Source organism: Zootoca vivipara, chromosome Z1 (assembly GCF_965207765.1).
Source record: "Zootoca vivipara chromosome Z1, rZooViv2.hap1.1, whole genome shotgun sequence".
NCBI classification, from domain to species: Eukaryota; Metazoa; Chordata; class Lepidosauria; order Squamata; family Lacertidae; genus Zootoca; species Zootoca vivipara.
This window is the reverse complement of record NC_142583.1, coordinates 30,654,160-30,670,203: the sequence shown is the minus strand read 5'-3', so window position 1 is coordinate 30,670,203 and position 16,044 is coordinate 30,654,160. Positions and strand designations below refer to the sequence as shown.

Sequence of the window (16,044 nt, the reverse complement as noted above, 5' to 3'; positions counted from 1 at the left end):
ATATATATATATTCCCAAGCGTTACATTAGACTTCCACAAACAATTTCCTATATGTTTCTGTTTTACTAGTGTAGTAGCTGTGTAGTAATAACTGACTTCTCTTGGATGTCATTTTGTTTAGCTCCCTGCTGCCAGACTTAAATGTTCTCACATTGCTGAACCTTTATTGGTAAGGTGATAAAAGTGTGTATCTGGTGTCTAAGGCTACATCCACATCTCAAAAGTGCACCCAATGCCTTCTTCTTCTTTGGCAATCACTCGTAGCTGAGTAAGATTGTCTTCCATAAACACAGTTTTAACAATAGGTCCGTAAGTGACTCTGGAGGCCAATTCTGGATCCACACGTCCTTTCACAGTGGGGACATTGGTTTCCATGCGGGAGTTGATCACGGTGTGGATTTGCCAAGCGTGCTTTCCTCTTAGCACATTTCTCCCTTGCGTCCTGAGATCGAGTTTCTTCAAAACCCATGACACCTTCGGTAAAGGCTGTTCTCCGACTGGAGCGCTCGCAGGCCAGTGTTTCCCAGTTGTCAATGTTTATACTACATTTTTTAAGATTTGCCTTGAGACAGTCTCAAGGAAGGAAGGAAGGAAGGAAGGAAGGAAGGAAGGAAGGAAGGAAGGAAGGAAGGAAGGAAGGAAGGAAGGAAGGAAGGAAAGAAACACAGTGCATACGAACATTGTGCCATAAAATGTTCATCTGGAAAGACCGTAAGACTATTACTAAATATCTGTGATGTGATGCAGGTGGCTTCCTTATGCTGTAATTTGGATAATAGATCATATCTGGATACAAGTCCTAGATTATTTCTAAAATCCACAATTTTTCACATCCCATCACAAAAGTAAGGAATAGAATGCAGAAATGCTTGTTTAGAATTTGAAAGTTTTCCCATAAAGGAGATTATCCTAACTTAAAACAATCTCCTCTATGGAAACATTTACCAGTATAATGTTTAGACTCTAAATCTAAACTTATTGCATTATACCCACACTTCACTGTGCCTAATCAATTTTGTCTTATTCTTCTGCAAAAGCAAAATGATATTTTTCTATTTGGTTTCAGACACAATTTCTTTAACTTGAGAAGATTTCAGTTTTGATTGGGGGATTACTGTTAATTTAGCAGTTAAAGACAGAATAAGAGTAGCCATTCTTTGAATGTTTACATATCCCACACAACGGGACTTCAGAACTTTAAGATAACTATTTAGAATGGAAACCGCATACATTCCGCAGATATTCTCAGCAAGGAATTAACAACACTACAAAATAAATACAGTCTCAGGGTTGTCGTTTTTTCTTCCAAATTTATACAAGTGTGGCTAGAAACATAATTTCAGTATATTGTGGAATCACTCACCAGTTCTTCACAAGGAAGACTATGAAATTCTTCAGATCCATAAATGCATGTTTCAATTGTTTGACATATATGGGCACTCTTGGGTCTGTTCATGAGCCAAGAGAGAGAGAGAGAAAGAGAGAGAGAACTTTTCATTGAAAACATATGGAACGACTAACATAGAAACCAACAAAATTCTTCCATTTGTTCTCTGGCACTACAGCCTTCAGGGAGATCCAGTTAGAATAATAAAAAGACAAATATTGAGCAACAGCTTTCATTATGTTAATGATCTGAAATACCATAAGTAGGACGTGAGTAAACTCAAGCACAAATAACAAGGGGGATTTTCTTTGCTCTGACCACAGTTATTGTGCTTCCCTTCCCACCCCCAATCAGTGCAAGATTATATGTAACCAAAGATGCTTGGAAACTCATATTTGACTGGATGGGATAATTGTGGAATAATTCTGAATCATATGGCTGTATCTGAGAGCCTGCAAAAGAAGCACATGCAGCGCATGTCTACTCAGAATTAATATATTTCTATTCTAACCCCTGCAGAAGACTGGAGGGAGGCAGGGGACCCCCTCTTTTAGCACAGAGGAGCTCGGCTAGCAGGGCATTATCCCTGCCCCAGATGCCACTAGTATTCCTGCTGAAAGCTCCATGGGCATAGATCTACCACTGACACGTGTTCCCACCTGCAGTAAGGACCACTTTGGGGCATCCAGGAGGCATCCTGTGAGCTGGGCCAGGGATGGTCTTGGATCTGCCAAATCAAAGCTCCTTCGCCCCACTGGAATGGCCTTGGATTGTAACCTGTACCTATACCAGCCTTGAGCTTGCATAGTTATTTTCTCTCTCATGGAAAGGATAGGAAATTGGAAATGGAACCATGCCATAGGAGTTAATGTCTTTTAAAAAAATACTTCTGACCAGAGTGAACCATCTCAGATTTGGAAATGGTAAAACTCCCAACTCACTTAGAATTGCTCCATAAGTTCCTCTTAAGTTCCAAGGGATGAACGCACTAGTGTTATATTTAGGATTACAGCCACAGTGTTAATTTTGTTAGGATTTTTCCTAATAGTTTAACAAAAACAACCCCCACATTTGCTGAGTGACTAAGCTCATCCCTGCAGACTATTGCAACTACTTGAAATACATTCTTTAACTATGTTTCCCTTGCTTGGCTTTCTTCCTCAATACTCCACTTTCAGTATGGTTTATTTCTGGAAGTGTCCTCAATCCTTTAGCTGGCTTCTTCATATTGTTGGTTCTTCTTTAAAAGTTTACCCCAAACCATATGGCTTAGCTTAGGCTTCCTTGGTTATTGCATGCCAGCTTTCCTAATCTATAATACACAAGGGAGGATGTGGTGAGCGATATAACTGACCACATTCTTTTTCTTCCTTGATCTAATGGATCAGATACCTGCATCAGCTGGATGTATGAACATCAGAAGACCAATAACAAAGGATACTTTCCTGCTTTGCTCATCACACATTTCCAATTGATCCCAGTTTTATGGAAATTTTGTTCCAATTATTTGAAAGCGTGAACCCATCTAAAAGAGAAGTATGTTGTGCAGCTGCACAATGGACGAAAGGCAGGATTGTTCCAGATATTAAGCTGGCAGCAAGCTGGGGCAGACAGAGAAGGGCTACTCTGGCGGAAGCAGAAAGACAAGAACACTCTGAGAGCAGCAGCAGGTAGCCTGGCAAACATTGGGTGCAGCTCTCAACCTGTTCAATGGTATATTGTTGTTGCCAAGGACTGGCCCTACCATTAGAGAGAGTGGGCAGGCCACCTCTGATAATCAACTTTGGGTGATATGAAAGGGCCACAAATTGCTTAATTTATCATTATTGTATTTTACTGCCAGAGGAGAGGTGCAATCTAGTACTATGGGAGAGGGAGAAAAATATCTATCTACTTTCTCTACAAGAGGCATAATTTTATACACCTCTGTCATGTTCCCCCATACTTCCCTTAAAACAACAACAACCCAAAGGTTGTAAGCTTTCCTCATAGGGCAGTTTCTCCAGCTCCCTGATTATTTGGGTCACTGTCTTCCACCTCTGCAATGTTTTGAGAACCAACCGTAATTCTTATCAACAAATCTTCAAATTCTTCCCTGTATAGCAGTTGATCCCTCAAACAAACACCCAGGGCTTGGGATAATGCTTGGATTACTGTTTCCTGGTGGCTGAAATGTCATATATAGATGTGTGGTAGTCCCTGGAATCAGCAATGATAAATTCATGCTTCAGTTTATCAATTTAATAACCAAAGGCTTTCTAAGGTAGTTCCGAAACTATGGTATGTGGACCACTAGTGGGCTGCAAGCTTCATTCAGGTGGTCCACTATGGTATGACCATGTTAAATGTGCTTCTTTTCTTTCTTATATTGTATGTGTTTTGTTGTACAATATAAGGGAACAAAGAAGCAATGAAAACGCAATGAAAAATAAAACAGCATCTAGCATAGCACAGTGCATTACAATTGCTACAGCTAGGAGAAAAAGTATTAAGTGGTCCCCCAAGAACCTCAGCATTTTTAAGTGGTATATGGCACTTTTTAAGTCGTATATGGGAGGTGGGGAGTTTTGGAACCCCTGTCATAAACTGATTAGGAGTAGCTCAGCCTCACCCACATATGTTGCTAGATCATAACTCCCATAATTCCAAGCCACGCTGGCTAGGCCTTATGGGAGTTCTAGCAGGCACCTGGAGAAGGCTGGCTAGGTCATCATTTGAATTTATATAAAAATTGCATGCTTTCTGCAAGGCTTGTTGTATCTTATCTGTATCATTTTGCATCATTGTGGCTGCATTCATATGGGAGTTTTTTTTTGTTTCGTTTATTTTATAAGAGGGGATTCACAGCATCATTTTCATTTATATACAACCTTCGGTTACATATTTTTTTTAGCCACCATGGAAGACCAAGGTTGTGAAAATCAGTTCCGACTCAATGCCCTCCCCTCCCTCCACTTTTAGTGTAGCACAGAGCAGTCAGTATTCTCAAGCATGGCAAATTGTTTCATTCAAGTCATTTCACATGATATTAAATTTTATTCCCCCCCAAATTGTTTCTGACATTTCCCATAGTGTTGCCAAGTAGATATATCTGTTACTGGTTTAGCTATGCCTGAAAGAATTTTCTTATAAAAAAATTGCCATTGGGTACAGGGTACAACAGAAAGTTATAAAATTACCTGCTGTTTTTAATATTTAAAAAAACTTAAGGAATTCAAACTTCATCTGTGAGATCCAACCTAGCTGGCACATAAGCTTTTCCAGTCCTCCCAACAGCTGCTAACCCCACACTAACCAGTTGGTAGGAATCAGAGTTAGGGAAAACACTACAGATCAAACATTGTGAAACAGCTGGATGCCATAAGACGGTGTGGCTTTGATCTAGGACCTAGAATCCAGGGGGACCTTGCTTGCTGTTGCATGGGGTTTGTCTAGATATTCCATGAACCCCTTTCTAAAGATATGGACAGGTCCTTCTAAATGCATGTCCTTCTGTTGTTGTTGTTGTTAATGTCCCTTTAATTTGGTTGTAGCAACACCCTGCTACCTATCTACCTCCTGTGAGTAACACAATGACCCATTGTATCGTTCATTCCCACTCGCCTCCAATGCACCCAGTGTCACTTAATCACTTGACCCAGGGACAGAGAAGCTGTGGCACTCCAAATGTTGTTGGACTCAAACTCCCAACAGCCTTCCTCAACCAGGTGCCCAACAGATGTTTTGGCCAGAGATGATGGGAGCCAACATTTGAAGGACCACAGGTTCCCCATTCCTAGTCTCATCCTTAACGGATGTCAGGGACTAGCAGGATGCTGACCAGTGTGCGCTGGTGGAAGTGGGGCTGGAGTCTGACTTGGGAGCGGCCGGAGGGTGGGGACAGTGATTTGTGGGGAACTGGACCAGCCAAGAGGCAAGAGCTGAAGATTCAGAGCTGGACGGCAGAACACAAGGGGAGGAAGAGGCAGATCAGGCAGGTGAAGGGTCAAGTGCTTCTCCACCCTCTCCTGCACCACTGTCTCCCAGAACCAGGAGGGGACTGAAAAGGGATGAGCAGAAGAAGCTTCCATGCAGCAATAGCCTCCAGCTGTGTGTGTGCAGCCTGTCAGGGGAAGGCACATAAACTGGTGGAGGGGGAGTGGTCCTCTGTTGCTGCAACTGCTCCATAGAGTGTGGACCTGGGAATAGCTGCCTAGACTCTAGATTGGTATGCCTAAATACCATAGCTGCCAAGTTTTCCCTTTTCTCGCGAGGAAGCCTATTCAGCATAAGGGGAAATCCCTTTAAAAAGGGATAACTTGGCAGCTATGCTAAGTACCCAGAGCTATATAAGGGACGATAAGTGTTATCTTTGGCAATAAAGAGTTAACTATCTGCCAGTGTGCATTCCTTTGGCTGGGAAGTGCCCTTGACAACAGGTGTCTACTACTTACTCGTTCCTGTTGTGTCTCCAGCAAGCATTATCTGTTCCAACTCTTTTATCAGCTGGAGGTCTGGGAGCCCCATTTTAATTTCTACACAATACTCCAGATTTGATACCATGCTTTGTGTAGTAAGCCTATCGGGGGGTGCCTACTGGTGTTAGAAAGGGCCTAGTAATGGGCACTTTATCAAGAGTATCTTCAAACTTGAAGCTAGTCCTGCCTAAGGGAGCTCATCTAAGAAATAATAGTAGACAAACAACGCAATCTTTTATTACTACTTTTATTCTTACTTGCTTGACCATGAGCTTCTCAATAAGCTCTTTTCTCATGAATGACAAAATTATGCCTTTTTATTTGTGCAGATTGCCTTGAAACCAGAGTCATATACTCTGCAGCTGTGAATGTACTCAAGCAGGACCTTGTATTATTTATGTAGCATGTTTGATATGTGTTTAAGTCTGCAGGCTTTGGTATATGCCTGTGTGCTTGCTCCACCTTTTGAAGGGTGCTTAGGGAAGATAGCAGCTGTGGGCCACTTTCTCTGAGAGGAACCCCTCTGCAACACTGTCACTGCTACCCATTTACTTCTTCTGAGCTCAGTCCTTACAACCACCCAGTGGTGCTGACCTGAGGCATTTTGCCACTGTAGGCAAAACACCCCCTCAAAGCGCCTCTGTAGATCGGGTCCCACCCGCTCTCTGCCCTTGCCCTTGCTAATATTTTTCGTATCCCGAACCCCTTTTCTTATCATCAAGTTTGATGAAGAGCTCTATCTGAATTGAAAGGTTGTGCACTATTTTGTGATGTTTTCGTTGGTCATAATAAACAACTTCTGGATTTATTTATTTTTCCGAAATAGATGCGACAATTTAACCAGCAGCCACATCTTCTAACATGTACCTCTTTTTCCTGCTTGGCTTATTTTGGGCGAGTATGTTCTCTCTGAGAAAATGGCAAAGCGCACCCCGGGATTTGGGCAAAGTGTGCCCTAGGATATGGCATCTTTGTTGCTGCTCTGCAACACTACGGCATCACCCCAGAGGGTGTGAGTGCAAGGCGAGTGGAGCAGGGTGCTCCTTCCTCTCACTTCTGCCATAGCTTTCGTGCTCAGAATGGTAGGAAAGTGAACATTAAACAGTAGCAAGGAGGATAAGCAGCTCAGCAGTGGGACCCTCTGAGAAGTTGTGGTCAGGTTCCCAACAATGCCTGCTGCTGACACCAGTCCTTATATGTGTGGTACTCTTCCCACATGTTCAAAGTGCAGGTGTAAGACTCTTGCCTGCTACCTAATACCTTTGTTAGGCCTGAATTAAAAGTTACTAAGTAGTGAGCAAGCTTCTGGGTTCACCAGAGCTCTATTGTTGGTTGGTTGTCTAAAGCAGGCAGCCCCAAACTTCGGCCCTCCAGATGTTTTGGACTACAATTCCCATCATCCCTGACCACTGGTCTTGTTAGCTAGGGATCATGGGAGTTGTAGGCCAAAACATCTGGAGGGCTGCAGTTTGGGGATGCCTGGTCTAAAGAGTAGCGGGGAGAGAAAATGTTGCTGGGCCCCATTCCAGAGTTTAATAGTCTTTAACTGGAATAGACTAACAATGCAAACCTGTGGTTTTTTAAACTCAGAACTAGGTCGCTCTGCAACTTTGGGACTTGCTCCCTTCTAGGTGTATTTAGTTTTTTGAAGTATGCCTGACTGAACATATTTGGACTTAGTTCTAAGTAAAAACAGGATTGGGCACAGACCAAGAGCAATGGCCATTCTTCCTTTGAAAATATGAAATGTAGCTGTTGTTTTGATCTTTGTCTACCATGGGCCAAAATATATAGGTATTTTTTAGGACACCGGGATGTTACTTAAAGGCTGGCTGCAGTCATATTGTTGCTCACCTGGGAGTAAGCCCCATTGAACTCAGTGGGGCTTACTTCTGAGTAAATATGCATCAGATTGTGCTGAATGTAAGCTATTGAAAACAGATGGTTGGAACATGTGCTTATACGTGTGGTGGGAAGAGCTACACATTCCAAAACTTTTGATGTGGTAAGTACATATCCAGAGCTATCGTACTTGTGCTTCGTATTGGGAGTATAAATCCGCTCTCACAGTAGCAACTATCAATAGCTTTCTGGAATATGAAAAGTTCACTGGGCAGGAAGGAGATACTGTGTCATGAGAATGAAAGCAGTACAGGCCTTTGGGTATTATGTATTGGTTTAAGACATTTTTGATGATATTAATTTATGTGCAGGGTATATTTATTTGCATTATTGTTCAAATGCCACTTGTATTAGTAATATTTTTGTTTCCCCTTTTTTCCTTCAGTGTATGCTTTTTGACAATTATAGCAGTACTTCTTTAAAGTTTAGCTTGCAAACTTTGCTATGCAATATGTACTGTACTGGGTTTTGAAGTTGGCTTAACAAGGGGATGATGATATTATCGCACTAACTTGCCTTGTTAGCCACCTTTTAAATGTTACTTGTCTAACGTTAAAACACTGTGCACACTCTGATTTATATATAAAAAGGTAAGAAAATGGCCTAATTTCAGAAAGTGAGCTTGGATTGGTAGAGGCCATCATGGACAACTGAACGAGGTGTTGATCGCGGGTACAGAATACACGTTCCCCTCAACCAGTCGAATGCAAGAAATTGCATCGTCTGCCTTTTACGAAACATAGACCTCATCCAGTTCACTGGAATTGCAAAGGGTTGGTGATAGTATTATCGTTGATTGGTAAGCATCCTGTGACGTCGTCGCCAACAGCAGCCCGGAATCCCAAGTGATGGGAAAGGAAGCAATTGGGGACTTATTGCTGTCAGGTGACAAAGGGAAACGCTCAATAGCTGTTGCGCTGGGGCGGAGGAGGGGCGTGGCAGGCAGACCGGCTGGTCGGATAAAAGCCACATTGTGTTGAATAATTAACTGTTAATTGGCGCTAAACACTCCCTTCTGCCCGAGTCGTCTGGGAAGATTCGCAGCCTCGGCAGACCGAGGGAGTTCCAGATTTATTTTGTTCCCCCTTTAAGTACAAACTGGGTGGAGAGGGGAAAACTTTGCGCGCTTTCCTCCCACCGACCCACTCGCGCGCGCGCAAGCCCCCGTGGGTATCCCGCCCCCTGCGGGATGACGAAGAAAGCCCCGGGGCGGCCCAGATAAAGCGTGGCCCGCCACAGGTGCGTCAGAGCAGCCAGGGCAGCGCGGAGACGGAGAGCCCGGGCGGTTTGTGCACCGTGTTATTTTTGGACATCCCCGGCATTCCTCCTCCTCCCCGGCCCAGCTCCCCGCGCGCTCCTGCTGCAGGCTCGGCGAGAGAGCGCGCGCACCAAGACGCGCTCCTCCGGGGGAGCAAGAACAAGAGCAACAAGTTGGCCGCCCGCCAGAGGACTTCAGCTCGCCTTGCTCGCTGCCAGCAGCCTTTGTTCTTGCTTGGGAATCGCTCCGGACTCCTCGCAGGCGGCGAGCCGCTTCTTCCTTCGCCGGCTCCTGCGGCACCTCCCGGTAAGTGGCGGCGAATCCGTCCGCTGCCTATTAATTCCCTCCCCCTCTCTCGCCCATTCTGCAAAGTGGGCTGAATTTAGAGCAGCTGGGTCGGAAGCCGGCGAGCTGCTGGTAACCCGAGGAACAAGGAGGCATGAAGAGCGGTACGTAGATTAGGTAGGTAGGTAGGTAGATAAATAGATAGACCGGGGAGGGTGCATGGGTGGGTCTCTCTCTTTTTCCTAACACTGTGGTAAGTCCTACTGGTTATAGGGAATTAGCAAGCGTGATGCATTGAGGCGGGGGAACTGCTCAAAACGTGATTTATTTTTTGTGAATGATCCTAGCCGTGCTCAGAACTGTTTCTTTACCTGAAAGTTTTTATTTCTGGCTTTTCTCCCCTGAAAAGAATGCAGGGGTTTTGCTAAATAAAAAATAAAAAATGCCGAAGCGTTTGCCTTGTTGCTAAAGGGTGGGGGGCTTTGTTATTGGGCTCTGAGTAGTGAGTTCACTTTTTTTTGTTAAGGGGGAGGAGAGGGTCTTTCCTGGCTAGCAATAATATCTCTGTCGAAGTTGTACTGTTTAATTCTGTAAGCCTGTGTGTGTGTGTGTGTGCGCGTGTGTGTGCTTGCCTCTGGCTCTATAGAGGTTGTAAAGCACCTATCTGCACCCAGGCAGCATTGCTTAATGGTTGGGGACAGTGGGAGTTTTAGTCTGGTTAGCACCTGAATGTCCTTGAGTTAACCACCTCTGACAAGCGATGAGTACCTGAGCTGCGGGTATTATTCTGTCTGATACAAGTAACAGAAATCAATAGTAGTTCATGTACACCATCCCACCCACTTCCCCTTGCAGTACTCTGCTCAATGAAAGTCACAAATAAGCCATTCTTTAGAGCAGCCTGTTCATTCATTCCGCACTGTCTTCTCTCCAGCATCCCCCCCCTCTCTCAGCTTCTCAGTATGATTTACACAAAGCTAAAAAAAAAAACAACAATATGGGTACCAAAGTATCTGAGCATGTGTTGTTTTGAGTGAACCACAGGGTTCAGTGAAAAATGCTTATTCAGGCTTTTGTGCTGCTCGCTGCCCTCATCAGTTTTCTTTTTTTAAAAAAATCCTATGTTTTCACCAGCAGCTAAGAGATCTGGGTACAATCAGACCAGATTGAAATACTTCAAAGGTCCGTTGAATTTCATGGGGAGAAAGTTCAATGCCCGCTTTAATTTCCTTTGAAATTAAAGAGATGCATTTCTCTGCCCAGATCATGACTCCTGTGGTTGCTTACAGTTAACTTTAAATAGGTGTGTGTATGGGGGTGGGATGTAGAATGGGAATATATCTCTGATAGATAAGAACTGTTGTTCCCACAGTGGCCTGCAAGTTAATAAAATGATTGCTTTTGGTTGGCATTTCTTTGTGCAGAAACACACAGAGAGACTACTGTGTTAAGCTGAAGTTTAGCAACATTCATAGAAACGTCTCATGACTCTAAATGAAAATTGGATGTTGTCTTAAACAATATTTCACAATACTAACTGCTGTCCTGCTTTGACAGCTAGGCTGGATCTATGAAATAAGAATCTCCCTTAGGAAGTGCTGTGTCTTAATATTACTGATGTTCATAATGCTACTTGCTGTTTGTGTTGGCCATAAAATCCAGCCAAATTCCCCTGACAAAAATGGTAATCTAGTCTGCTTAGGCAAACAGAGAAGCATAGAAGAGTTTAGAACTGTTGTGAACTGATAACTATTCTGCAAGTGTTGTTAAGGTCAGGATTGAGTGTGAATGGAAATAGTCTTGTTTCGCTTCTTCCCTCCTCAGTAGTCCAATCTAAATCTAAATAACAATTCTGGCATCTTCTGTTGATCTCTGCAGGGGCACACAGTGAACAAGTGTTCTGTTAATCTAATCAGCTGCTTACTAATGGGGATTTTGAGTTCCCATTTAATGTGGATGGAGCTTAAAGTTTCATTCTCTTTTCAGTGGTTTTCCCTCCCTCTTAACCCAGCAAATGTCGTCACTGCATTGGGGGAAAGCATCCCCCTTGCATGCGGTTGTTTAGTCTATTTATAAGATAGAATTCACTCTGTTGGAACTGGAGACTGGAACTACCAAAGATTCCTCTTCAGAGCTAAAATTGGATTGGTCCTTTCTGAGTTTGTGCTTTTCAGATGGTATTATGTCTGGCAATATTTTAAATTCCTCCATTTCCAGAGGTGCAATATCAATTCTGGCATGAGAAATATGCTGCTTACTTTGGGGGGGGGCAAGGCTGCGATCCTGAAAACCACTCACTAAGGAGTTAGTTCTGTTTTAATGGACTGAATACTTGTAAATAAACATAGGTTTGTGTTGTAAATCAGTTCACGTTTCAAGAACTGGGTTTTCATAGAGCTGGAAAGGACTGGAAAGTCGCAACAAATGGCCCTGTGTAGGGTCCCTATAAATCCACCCCCTGCGGATTGCTGACCACCACAGTGCATGACAAATGGAAATCAGGAATGCACAAAAAGCACCAAGGTAAATATAGAGCAGCAGACAGCTCCAGAAATGCAAGCCACAGGAAAAGTATGTGGGGGGAAAGAGTGAAGCCTGGGTCACTGATTCTGACCTGGGATTCCCCACCACCACCACCTAATAAATCTACAGAGCCTCAGATGAAATGCTAGCAGGGAACAAGACCACCCCACTCAACGCATCTTCTCTGTGCTGAGTGCATGCAGTTTATGAACACAAAGTCCGTCCTAAAACTTCTACATCTTAATTGCTGTAGAATAGTTCAATCTTATCATTAGATGGCGCAAGTAAAACAATTAAGGTATAGAAACTAGGTTCTAAAGGGTAGAAATAACCTGCTGTTAAGGGGATAGCTGTTGCCTTTCACCTTAACTTTGTTTTTGCTTGCATGGTGCCCTGTTCTAAACATGTCACTTGACACTAAATGGGAACTCTCACATGGCTAATAATACAAATTTTGCTCTTGCTCTGGGAGCAGATGCTATGCGCTTGTTCAGGGGTTTACAATTGCAGTACTTAATTATTAATTGCCTGAATGCTTTGCTTAAATTAATGATTAGAGAATTGAATCCCTCTATATTAAACTTTTAGGTGTGGTTAATATTGGGGCTCCTCTTAAAAAATGCTGGCAATCTACCTACGAATTGGCAAGTGTAGTCACGTAATTCAGAGAGTAATGCGCTTGTCTGCACCTTGTTTGCAAGGTTCAGCCAATTTCTTTGACCATACCATAAAAAGGTAAAGGTAAAGGGACCCCTGACCATTAGGTCCAGTCGTGACCGACCATACCATGGACTAAATGCTACGCCTGCTGACCTATTCAGCATACTTGGCCCACTTGAAAATGACATCACTGCACAATGCTGGCTGACAAATGCGAAGAGAGTTTGCAAACTTATTGAGGCAATGCTATGAGAGTCCAGGAGGGAAAGCATACAAATTGGGCGGGAGGGATGACCCTTTTTCTGAACTTATCTCTCTCTTTTTTGACCTCCACATGTCTAAATGATACCTGTGCCCTGTTGAATACAGTGGTACCTCTGGTTACAAACTTAATTTGTTCCGGAGGTCCGTTCTTAACCTGAAACTGTTCTTAATCTGAGCTAATGGGGCTTCCCGCTGCCGCTGCACGGCCACCGCACAACTTCTGTTCTCATCCTGGGGCAAAGTTCTTTACCCGAGGTACTATTTCCGGATTAGCGGAGTCTGTAACCCGAGGTGTTTGTAACCCGAGGTACCACTGTACTGAAAGTTCCAACAAGGACTGTGGGATAGTGCTGCGGGTTAATTGGCTTAGAGATGACAAGCTCCTTCTGTTTTAAGGGGACGTAGGTAGCTTGGTACCATAAAAGAAGGAAAACCTATTGGCAGGATCAGTAGGGTAAAATTACTTAGAGTTTTACTTATTGACATGTTGGTTACCTTTTAATGGAAGCACACAACAATATGTTAGCAGTAAATATAGCAAGGTCAACGCTCTAGTCTGTACTGATTGGCTGCTCCAAATATAGTTGGGTTTAGGAATACAAGGCCATCTTTGAATGATGTAATTAACCAATGTATCTTCCACCACCAGATTGTGGTGGTATATCTATATGCTTTACAGTTTGATTTGGTTTTTTTTAATCCCACACTGTTCTGTCTGGTATTATCCAGCAGCTGTGGTTTGTGGTACCTTTCGGCGACGCTGCAACAGTTCAGATGGTTTCCTCCCTGGCCGACCGAACCATGAGGTCACTTTCTGCCTTCAAGGCTTTGGATTCCGCTCTGACTTTTTACCCTGGGGAAGTGGGAAATGTCCCAAAAGTCAATTCCAGCGCAGATCTGCCTGCTCCAGCATATTCTAGTGCTTGAAAAAGTTAGCCACCAGTGGCTGTTGTGGTCAGAGCAATTCAGAGCTGGTTAAATAGGATTTTGTAAAGGGAATGTGCAACATGCATTTTAACAAAATGCTATTTTTTTGTGTTAATTTTCTGCCTTATTGAGACCACATGTCTGCAATCCATATTTTTTTTTAAACACAAATGTTTGGCTAGGTTGTTTGAACTGTTCTTTCTTTCTTTCTTTCTTTCTTTCTTTCTTTCTTTCTGCTTCGAGAGAGAGTTGAATCATGTCAGAAGGCTTGGGTGAAGTCTTCTCACCCTCAGCTATTTAGCTGGGAGCCACCATCAGAGGCTGCTTGGTTGAGGGCAGGACTAGAATGGGAAGGAAACACCTGGAAGACCTCAGCCTGTATCTTAACCTTGTGTTTGCTCCTCCCACCTCTCAGGTATACTTAGCTGGCAACAACAGCCTAGGCCCTAGGGCACAAGCTGAAGGGTTCTTGGTTGTGGCAATCTGCCAAGCAATCCTTGTGGGCCCTAAAATGATTCCCCTTCTACAAGGAACACCTGTACTTTCATCAGCAAACCCCGCCCTCAAGGCTCTGTTATAGAAGTCTCTATGGACTTTGATGGAGACGACAGCTGACAAAGGAAAGGGAGCAATTTGGTTATGTGGAATTGTTACTTGGCTGCTGCTGCATAGAAACAGGCAAACTGGACTCAACCCACCCTCAGGGTGGGGAGAGATGCCAGGCATGCTGCAGGCAATGGGCTGCCCAGTGATAGGCCAATATCCTGAAGGGGAAATTACCGCTTTGCTGTTCATCCTTTTGAGATGCCATTGGGGGGCAAGGACTGCACCCACATGAAAGTGGCAGAACCCTGAGATGAAGATCTCCCAGGGTGAGAAACTGGGAGAGGAAAGGAATATTGACAGGTGAGGGCTGGGGGGGTCTGTCATTGTCTGTAAGGGCCAGGATTAAGAGTTACTTTGAGATAGAGAGAAGATTCTGTAATTGTGCACTGTTTTATAATTTTTAATACCATGCTGCTGATTCTATTATTTTCTATGCTTTTGCTGTTATGAGTACCTGTTTTTTATTTTGTTATAATTGTATTTATATAACTGTTTCAATCATAGTATTGTCAAGACATTTTTGATAAGTGTTTACATTTGTGTTTCGTGTTGTAAGATTCCCTGTGGTCTTCTGACAAAGGGAAGTATATAATTTAGCAACAACATCAACAACATATAAAAGATTTTCCAATTGGAGGATATTTTGTACGATGGGCATGCTGTACTGCCAGTTCTTCATGGTAGACCCACACATTCCATGCCCCACATGATAAATGAATTCTATGCATGTTTGGAAGGCTGACACGTTCGGCAATTGGCATAAACGGTGCAGTCCAAATCTTGCTGCATAAACCACCATACAACTTTGACCAGATCTGCACATTCAGCAGAATGGGTTAGGAAAGAGGTGTAGGCGATAAAATGTAATAAGGGTGTAGGAAAAAAGGTAATAAAATAAGCCTTGGAGCAAATTACATGTTACACTTCCAGAGGTTCATTACATGCATTGTATGTGTCAGGGATTGCCAACATGCTTCTGGGAGTGGTGGTGGTGGTTCTGGTTCTGGAAATGGCAACAGTTCCTTTGCTTTATGGTGAAGCTTTTCTGGATATGTTGGGGTGCTCAGAAATGTGCTATGTGTGTGATTATAAATATTTGGGCAGAGCGAAGTGGGAGATGTATATGTAGAAGTGTGTGCATGGGTGAGAGATGCAGTTTATTTGTGTAATCAGTGTGGTGTGGCCAATTTAGTGTTACGCCACAAAATGGCAGCTGTTTTGTGACTGGCACTCGGCAAGGCACTTCTTACACGAGGAGCACTCAAAGATCTCTCTTGCCACATCTATTAAGCACTGAAACATTCGCTTCAAAATGGGGGCAGTGCTCGAAGTGTGGTTACTTTCCATAAACTGCCAGTCCCTGTAGGAAACTTAAAGATACTTGGGAGAAGTTGACAATAGCCAGGGTTGCCAAATTGAATAAAATATTTGAGGGGGGGGCATGGTAAGACCACATAATGAATCACATGGCATGTCACACACACCATTTGAATGGCAATGCCCATCAACATTGCCCCCTCAAATATTTTATTTTGGGGGGTGGAGACGTGACCTTAGCCCGTATGATTTAGCTCCTTTGATCTATTTCCATGCTGTGCTGACTCCCCCAGGAGCTGGAACAGCACTGTTGTCAATACATAGTCTCATAATGCCTGTTTTGTTTGTGGATCTGACTGTATCTGTTACTGGGCCCAATTTATATTGATTGATAAAGCCCTGAATGACTTGGGATGTAGATATCTGAGAGCACATACTTGGAGACCAACATCCCTGG

General features: G+C 43.4%; 1 protein-coding gene across 3 annotated transcripts in view; it reads left to right on the top strand.

Annotated features, from left to right (window-relative positions):
- PALLD (palladin, cytoskeletal associated protein) overlaps window positions 1–16,044 on the top strand; it is a 225,245-nt gene that overhangs the window by 52,815 nt on the left and 156,386 nt on the right. Inside the window, exon 1 of one of the 3 annotated variants that reach the window (XM_088659979.1) lies at window positions 9,147–9,311. The exons of the other annotated variants lie outside the window; for them this stretch is intronic. The gene's annotated coding sequence lies outside the window, so the exon portion shown is untranslated. Of the gene's footprint in view, window positions 1–9,146; window positions 9,312–16,044 lie in introns of those variants that run through there. 3 annotated transcript variants of the gene reach the window in all.